Here is an 8,777-nt window from a genome sequence, read left to right on the forward strand (position 1 = left end):
TCTGTTTAATTAGTTAACTAGGTTTTTCCGAAATCCTTCATATCTGACATAGGCATCCATTGTCAATTTAATGGACCGAGATAGTAGATCACATGAACAGACAAGCATTCCGTAAGATTAGCACTACTACTGTAATCTTCACTAGCAGCAGATGGATGCGTCAAGGTTTTAGAATTTCAATAGATATAAATTCTAAAAAGAAGATATTCCCTCCATTCAGAATTTATATCTGCATATTTTTTTTCAGAATACAGAACTGGCACATAAAAAAATTACGTACAAACATAATTATGCGGTTATGCCAGACCCTTATAAATCTCTATTGTGTTCTGTACAAAAGTTGGGTATTTGTATCAAATGTTCAATTTTCCGACTCTTTTATGCTTTCAAAGGAAGACAATAACACCGCTTTCAATTAATTAAGGAGTGAAAATGAATTGTGCAACAGGATTATAAGATGGGCAAACCATGAAGACATCGCACAGAGGAGTGTCCCAAGAGCAACAATATTCTCTGTAGGCTCAACGGCCGTCTCAAACACTTCGAGTAGCGAGTGCAGTCTGCATCATTGAAGGAATCAGTTCGCTGAGGCAATATTGCAACGACATCCTCATCAACAATCAACGGCTTGCGGGGCATGTCTCGGACGCCAACGAAGGGCATTGCAAAGCCGAGATCACCCTAACTGCATGAACCTTGCCAGCATACTCTTCGACCATCACCAAAGAAACTACCTCGGGCACAAGAGGTACGCCACCTACAATATCTTTTTAAATAAAGACATGAAAAGGGCATCTTAGGTCCGATTATTAATACTATTGAAGAAAACAAAAATCAATTCAATGGACAGACAACTAGACGTTGAAAGACTAGTAAAAAATAAAATTACATCGAAGGCTTATTCTTCCTCGGTTGTACGCCTCCCGCCAAAGATTGAAAATTGCACTGAACCAATAGTAAAGGAAATGGACACCTGTAAACGCCCTCGCAATACCAGGCTTTGAAGACCGCAATAGCCACTCACACCTTAGGACAAGATTTATAAATTGCTGAAGCAGCATCATGCTAGAGCATCACCCCACGTAGAACAAGCTTGCGGTCCATCGCCATCAGTTCAGAGGGTTGAAGAAAGCGAACCATACCACAAAACAACATGAAAGAAGATGTTGGACTCGCCGCACCAATAGCCAGTCAAATATCTCTCCTTGAAAGACACGCCAACTGCCAAGATCTGAAGGAAATCAACATATATGGGGACACAAATTCTCACAGGCCCTTCGTAGACGTCGGATCAAATGTCATCGAGGGATGAGACTAGAAGACCTTATTCCAACACGCCATCGCCGCCACCACCTCATCGATGTCGCCAAGGAAACAAAAAACTAAGCGGGAAATGAGACGGACGTGTCCCCACACCTATTGCCGTTGACGAGGCCAGCAAACGAGGAAGAGGAGCGGGACAAAGGCGGCGCATGTAGGGAAGTTGTGGTGGTGACGGCTAGGGTTGCGACTCACCACCCCAACAAAGTCTATCCCCACTACGCCACCTACATTTTGAAAGGGAGCCGATCAACCGAGACCTGACCAAGATATAACCACTGAATGCGAGGAGGGAGGTGGGGACACTTGTTTGGTTGGAGACCCGGGGAAAAAATGACCCGCCTGGAAAGCAAACAATGGCCTAGCATGTAGCATCTTGCATGACCACTCCGCAAAAAAAAGCATCTTGCATGATCATTAGCCTGGCTAGAGTGCCTGACACGTTCGTTAGGCTGGCCAGGTGCTGTGATTCGGTAGCATGGCTCATGCTTGATGCTAACAGCACTTTCCCCAGATCACTAATTAAAGAGTACTCTTTGCAAATGTCACTCTTATTTTCTCTGATCGTAGCAAGTGGCGAAGTGCATCTGCACCATTTGTCGTTATTAGACAATTTTGGTGGGTTTCTTACCCGACCGTGAGGGATGTGAGGCCAATTAGGCGTGGCTGATGCAAGAAGACTAGCGAGCTGTCCGTGGTGAGAGAAGTTGTGATGCTAATGCAGGAGGCATCCTGGTGTAGTTGAGGGCGCAAAATTTCTGTGCGGGTACAACTTGCACTTAAAAGACCTTCCGCGTAGATGAGTTCTCTTGAATCGAATTTCTTGGAAGGCTCGTCGGTACCCTTCACGGGAGTTGTGAGTAGAGCTGGGTCATCCTCACCTAGGGCATCATCGTCGTCGAAGTCCTCGGCATTGGTGTTGTCCCTGCCACTGACGTGGTTGTCAACCATGTAAGAAGCAGTTGTCTGCCAAGGCCATGGACGAACCGGGATGGCCTCTGGGCAGCTTTCATTGCTCTCCTCTTCCTCCACATCATGCTCTCCGAGGACGTCGTGAAGCGACTCCACGTTGGCGACGAAATGGGAGGTGGGTGGGTTGATGAAAATCAGCTCCAGCTCATGTGTTTGGCAATGTGCAGGGCTACAGAGGTGAAGCTCTCGGTATGAATCGACAATGAATTCCAGGTTCCCAAAGAAGAGAACCTGGCTTGGATTGTAGGTGTTGACAACTTCGCCTTCTGAATTTGTTATGATGTTCATTGTCCCTAAAGGCGAAGATCTATCGGGGAGCAAAGAGATTGCGGTTGATGTGCGATCTTGTCTGGATCTTGATTAGGGAAAGCACGACACGTGCCTGGTGCACCACCCCCTACCTGGCGTGCCACTGTCGGTGTGAATTCCGGCAATCCCCTCGATAGGGTGCCACATGCCGGAATGCTCAAAGGGGAAACATGAGACAAATTTACCCATGTTCAGGCCCTCTCTCTGGAGGTAAAACCTTACTCCTGCTCTTACTGTATTGATTGGATGGGGTGTACAGAGTACAAGGTAGATCTCAGGGTAATGTGTCTATCGACTAGCCCGACCTCGACTCATAAAGGATGTCGAGGGCCTAGGGTTACAAAGTCCTAGTCGGTTCTAAGAAAGTCGGAGAATTTTCTGGTGACCTGGCCTCCTTCTCTTGCACGGCAAGGATGTCGGTTCCTTCCTTCTAGAGGGCCCATAGACCAGGCTGAGGCCTGGGACCCTATAGCATCGTGGGGGGTCTCAGATCGGCTTGATGGGCCAACTTGCGGTGTCTTGAGGCTCCCCTGGGTTGTAACACCATCAACGAGTTTTTTAGGGCAAAGAGGCCATTGTGCCGATGATCACAGGGATGATGGAGATTATGTGCAGGCTCTAAGGGCTATCTGGAGTGAGTAGTTGACTAATGTGTTTGTCGTCGAGTATGGCATTTTCTGCCTCTCGTTTTTTTACTTTCTTCTTATTCTTTTTTAAGCTCTCTATCTGATGTAAGTTTTCCCTCTACTTAATGAAAATGGCAGAACTCCTGCTGGTTATGGTAAAAAAAATGTTTTCAGCCTCCTGCTTTGTCACTATGATTTTTAGCCTCCTGCTTTGTAAATGACTTTGTATGCACCTAATAAAATACATGCTACATCCATTTTGGGCCATTTCCATTATATCTTCATAATTGTTGTTGCATTCGTATTTACATGGCACTGCCGTAATTTTCTTTGCCTTGGCCTTTTTTTATACTTTTGTTATCAACAGTGTAAAGTATCATGAGTATAAATTGTTTGTCAATTTTTGAAGGGGAGCCTTGGCGCAGTGGTAAAGCTGTTGCCTTGTGACCATGAGATCACAGGTTCAAGTCCTGGAAACGGCCTTTTACAGAAATGTAGGGAAAGGCTGCGTACTATAGATCCAAAGTGGTCTGACCCTGCGCAAGTGGGAGCTACATTCACCGGGCTGCCCTTTTTTTTAAATGATTACACATTTTACTTATTTAATACTTAAACTTATGGTACACACTTAACTAAAGTAAGTTAGAATGTTGGTAGATATTGCAACCTATATTAACTATAGATATGTCCAAAATATCATATTTTCAATGTATGGAATGAGTTATTTTATAGTTACACATTTATTTTTGGATGAGAGTATTGATGCATGCTAACTAGTCCCCCACCCTACTTCCACACAAATCCCAAAGTTCCATACGGTTCTAGCTTTGGGGTGGGCTGGGGTGTATGGATCATGCGGTTTTATTTTCAAGAAGGCACAACATTATATTCTAGCTTATTTTTCGTATTATTATCATATTCTTTTGTTGACAATTTATTCTTACTGCCAAGTTGGTGATACAGGAAATCTGTAAAATAATGGAGAGCATGCTAAAACTATTTAGTGAATGGGAGATTCAGCTGCTTGTGCTTTCCAGCTTCATGCTACAAACATTCCTCTTCTTTACTGGGAGCCTTCGGCTACGTGGCACCAACGGTTTTCTTAGAGGCGCCATTTGGGTAGCTTATTTAGCGGCAGACTTGGTGGCAGTTTTTGCCCTTGGCTTTATGTCACGACAAAGGGAATCCACCACGGAAAGGGGCACAATAAGGGAAACCCACCCGCTGTCCTTCTTGTGGGCGCCTTTTCTCCTCATTCATCTCGGCGGACAAGACACCATCACTGCATTCGCCATAGAGGACAACAGTTTGTGGCTAAGGCAGATGTATAATTTGACAGCCCAAGTGGCCCTGGCCTTGTATGTTTTCTGGAAGTCGACTGGTTTGCGCAACATGCAACTTCTTCTCCCAGGCATCTTTATATTTGTTGCTGGAGTCATCAAGTATGTTGAGAGGACACTGGTTCTCATGTACGGGGATAACAAGGATTCCGATAGGAAAGAAAACAAGTATACAGACACGGCACTAGATCATGAGGATGCTATCTACCCTAGGATTGTTTGTTACGCTTTGGATTGCGCGCCCGTCATCCGACATCTATTCGCTGGGCGCACACTATACCAGATAGAAAAAGACATTGCTCGAGAAGACAAATTTGATGAAGGCCAGGTTGTCAAGTTGATCAACGTTGAACTTGGAATCATGTATTATGATCTATACACTAAGGCTGCAGCACATCACCCACGAACAAAAACATAGTGCAGATATTAGCAGCGTGAGTTGACATCAAAAAATCCAGCCAGGGTGTCATGCCATGCATACTCAGCGGTCAGCAGCTTCTGCCGCCGCATGGACATGAGCCGCTTGAGCGCCAACAGCCCCATGATACCACGGCGACGGGGGCGATACGCCGATACCTCCTGGTCCTGGCCTCCTGGGGTTGGGTCGGCTCGAGAAACCAGGGCCGTCTCTCAGATTTGTTTGCTTTCCAGTTTTTTTTTTTTTGAGCATCAGTACAGACACAAGCGCTCATATACACGCGCATACACTCATCCCTATGAACGCACACACGCACACCCTATCTCTATGAGCACCTTCGAGAGACTGAGCCGGCATATCATCTTGAGATTTACGAAGTTACCGTAGACGCCTCGTCGTCGACGGGAACGTCTCCTCCCACTGAAAGCGCATCGCTGGAAATTCTGAAATAAATTCAGGAATAATGTGAGCACCAGAATTTAAAACCCGGGTGGGTTGGAGATACTACTGTCCACCTAACCAACTCAACCACAGGTTGATTCACGTTTGCTTTCCAGTTTTATTTAATCTCACGACCGTCCACTGTCCACGCGAAGAGCAAAACGCGGTGCTAAACCAAAGTCCAAACCCCTACGAAACTCTGTTTACGTTTTTTTAGCAAAAGCGAAACTCTGTTTGCGTGGTTTTTTTTTTCCAGGGGGTGCATTCGTACATGCGGCTGTATGTATATTGTGGCCCACTATCCTAACAATAATAAAATTCGCACGGTACGGCCCATTCGCGATGGGCCCGTCAAGAGCCCCCGGTCATCGTCGCCTCCTCCATCTCGGCTCCATCCGGCGAGAGTAGACCAATCCCTTCCACCTCTGCCTGCCTCTGCGGAGCCTGAGCTTCTCCGGCTTCCCCTGCTACCCACGTCCTCGCCGCAGCCCCATCCTCGCATCTCCCCTGCCGCTGCCGGATTCGCTCGCTCCGTTCCGAAGGTGCGAATCTGCCGGTCCCTCCGCTGTCTAATTCGTGCTTGAAATGTTCATGATATGGGAGGGGAATGCAGTTGTAGTACCATATTCTGGGAAGCTCACATGTTTAGCTTGAATTGTGAATGCGGTTTCTCTAGAGCATATTCTGGCAAGTGTGTCCTCAGTACGTTCGAACTAGTAATTTCATATATTCACACAGGGACCTTTCTTTGTTTTCTCAGAGTTCAAAAGAGTGATAATTCACTAGAGGTCGATGTAGTCATTAGCCTCTATGCTTGCAATCTCCTGGTTGAGTTTTTTTTACACCAACATTGCAAATCCTTTAGTAGCACTTCTGAATCATGCACTGGTCTTCTCAAAATGATGCTACCGTCACATGATGCATAACATTATTTTCAGGCCTAGGGTCATCTACTTCACTTCAGTGTGCTATCTTGTTTTTATTTGAGATGAAATCAATCGTCCGATGTTCCACTAATTCTTACCTAGTCCTCTGACCATGTTTTTCAGTTTATACTTGGTGCTACTGGAAGCAGATGCTGCTGCATTACACGCCTGCTATATGTTTGCAACGCTGCACTTATACCATGTGTTCTGAGCCTAGTCAGTTACGCACAAGGAGGATTGTCACAGAGCATGTCCTTATGGAAGCATTCTCGCTCACATGCAGTCAGTTATCAAACAAAAATGGGTTTAGTTAGCTTTTCTCCCAAGAACAGAACATCTTCTTGTCTGCAAAATGCGACATGCTTTGCCTGCTTCCAGCGACGGTCTCGAGGTGGATTATCAGCGAGAGGTCATATCCTAAATGCTAAGACTAATATGACCTCACATCACAAGTTTTCTAGTATCAGCTGGAAGTCGAGAACGACGACAAGTTTAGCACAAAAAATAGGAGGTACAGGCGCTGGGCTTTCCTTGAGTTTCGCAGTTTCTGGGATAGCAAATGTTGTTGGTCCGGTGGATGATGGCATCGATACCACCCACACTTCTGAATCATCCACTAGCTATGCTCATGGGAAGAAAGTTTACACAGAGTATTCTGTCACCGGTGAGTGTGTGGAACATTTTCTTTCTATATACATTATTATGCTTTGTATGTATGTAGTCAAAGCATAACATTGTCCGGACGTTTGTGACTGTCTCACACGAGACCCGCAGGCATTCCTGGGGATGGTAGATGCTCGTTCCATTCTGTGGCTCATGGTGAGTGCGTTAGGTCAGGGAAACCCATACTTAATGAGAATCTTCAGAGAAAACTCGCTGATGATTTAAGAGCATTGGTATGTTTGTAATGTAAAACCGAGGTCATGATTTTGATGAATGTTGTTCTGAACACTGAAGATTTTTTTCTTGGTTAGTCCTGTCTGAAATTTGTGCATAACTTTTCTATTGTTAGGTTGCTGCTGAGTTTATCAAGAGACGGACAGACTGAATGGTTAGTTCCTTATCCCGCTGTTGTTCTTTCTTCACAGCAATGTTGTGCTACACATGCTTACCCTTTGTTGTAACATCAATTTGCAGGTTTATTAAGGGCGATTTCGATACATATGTCTCTCAGATTAGGAAGCCACATGTGTGGGGACGTGAGCCAGAATTGCTCATGGCTTCTCACATTCTTCGGTGAGTAATTGGGCTATTTTTCTCTTGCAACAGGCATTTTAAAGGATCCTAGTATAGTAGTATTAGCCATATTCTCAGAATATTTTTGAATTGTTTGCCATTTAACTGAAGTATAGAGCACTTGCAATAAGTTGTTGCAGTTTTAACTTTTATCAGTAATTCTCATTTGGTATAATTTTCTTGACCTTGTTTCTTCTTGTAATAATATTTTGTTTCCTTGATATGCACTCCAAGATGTTGTGACTCTGGTTTTGTGTCTTCACTCCATTATGCAAAAAACAAAAAGCAAAAAAACAAGGGGAAATTCTATCACATCAACGAGCATCTATTACTTCGTCCAAAGGACATAGCTAGTGGGCATTGTATTTTGTAGGTTTGAGTTTACAAATTCGGCTCTTCTTTGCCACAATGAAGTAGTACCAGAGCAGTAAGAATAAACATCATTTTGTTTTCAGGATGCCGATCACCGTTTACATGCGTGAAGAAGCAGCGGGTGGTTTGATAGCGATCGCGGAGTATGGCCAGGAGTACGGGAAAGAAAACCCAATCCGAGTCCTCTATCATGGCTGTGGCCATTATTAAGCGCTGCAGATACCGGGAAACGCTAAACTCAGGTCAAGACTGTAGCATTTGGAGCTCAGAAACCAGATAGTGGCAAGTTCCTGGCCTATGTATACTTTCTCTACTTCCCAAATGCATTTATTTTCGAGGACCCAAATGCATTTTCTGACAAAGTATAGTTGGAATCATTGAGCTTCTCCCATTTACCAATCTGAAGTAGTTGAAAATATGAGCACTTTTTTGACTAATCTAATCCACGAGTAAGCAGTAAACATGACAAATACGGCATGCATCTCATACCGATACCTAAGCATGTGAGCACTTCCGTAAGCGACTCGTTAATTAACCATTCCTGACCGGCAAAAATAAGCTTCGGCTCGGCTCATTCCCGCAACCCGCGGCGTGCGTGCTCATCGTGACGAGGCGAGGCGGGCGGCGGAGGAGGAGCGTGTGTGTATAGCTCATATGCCTAAGCTCCCAATGCAAGTGGTAGAGCGGCCCTTATAAAGAGGTGTCATTCTTCTTAGTATAGCAGTATGGTACTAAACTTCCCATCACTTGTCGTGCACATTCATGGGCTTTGAGATTAACCAGGGATTATTGTCTTATATGAGCCTAAGCCCATCCA

At 44.9% G+C, this 8,777-nt stretch overlaps 1 pseudogene; it reads left to right on the forward strand.

The window, feature by feature from the left end:
• Positions 1–6,501: 6,501 nt before the first annotated feature.
• Positions 6,502–8,351, forward strand: LOC123107248 (OVARIAN TUMOR DOMAIN-containing deubiquitinating enzyme 4-like; annotated as a pseudogene).
• The last annotated feature ends 426 nt before the right edge of the window (positions 8,352–8,777 follow it).

This window comes from Triticum aestivum, chromosome 5A (genome assembly GCF_018294505.1).
Source record: "Triticum aestivum cultivar Chinese Spring chromosome 5A, IWGSC CS RefSeq v2.1, whole genome shotgun sequence".
Lineage (NCBI taxonomy): Eukaryota > Viridiplantae > Streptophyta > Magnoliopsida > Poales > Poaceae > Triticum > Triticum aestivum.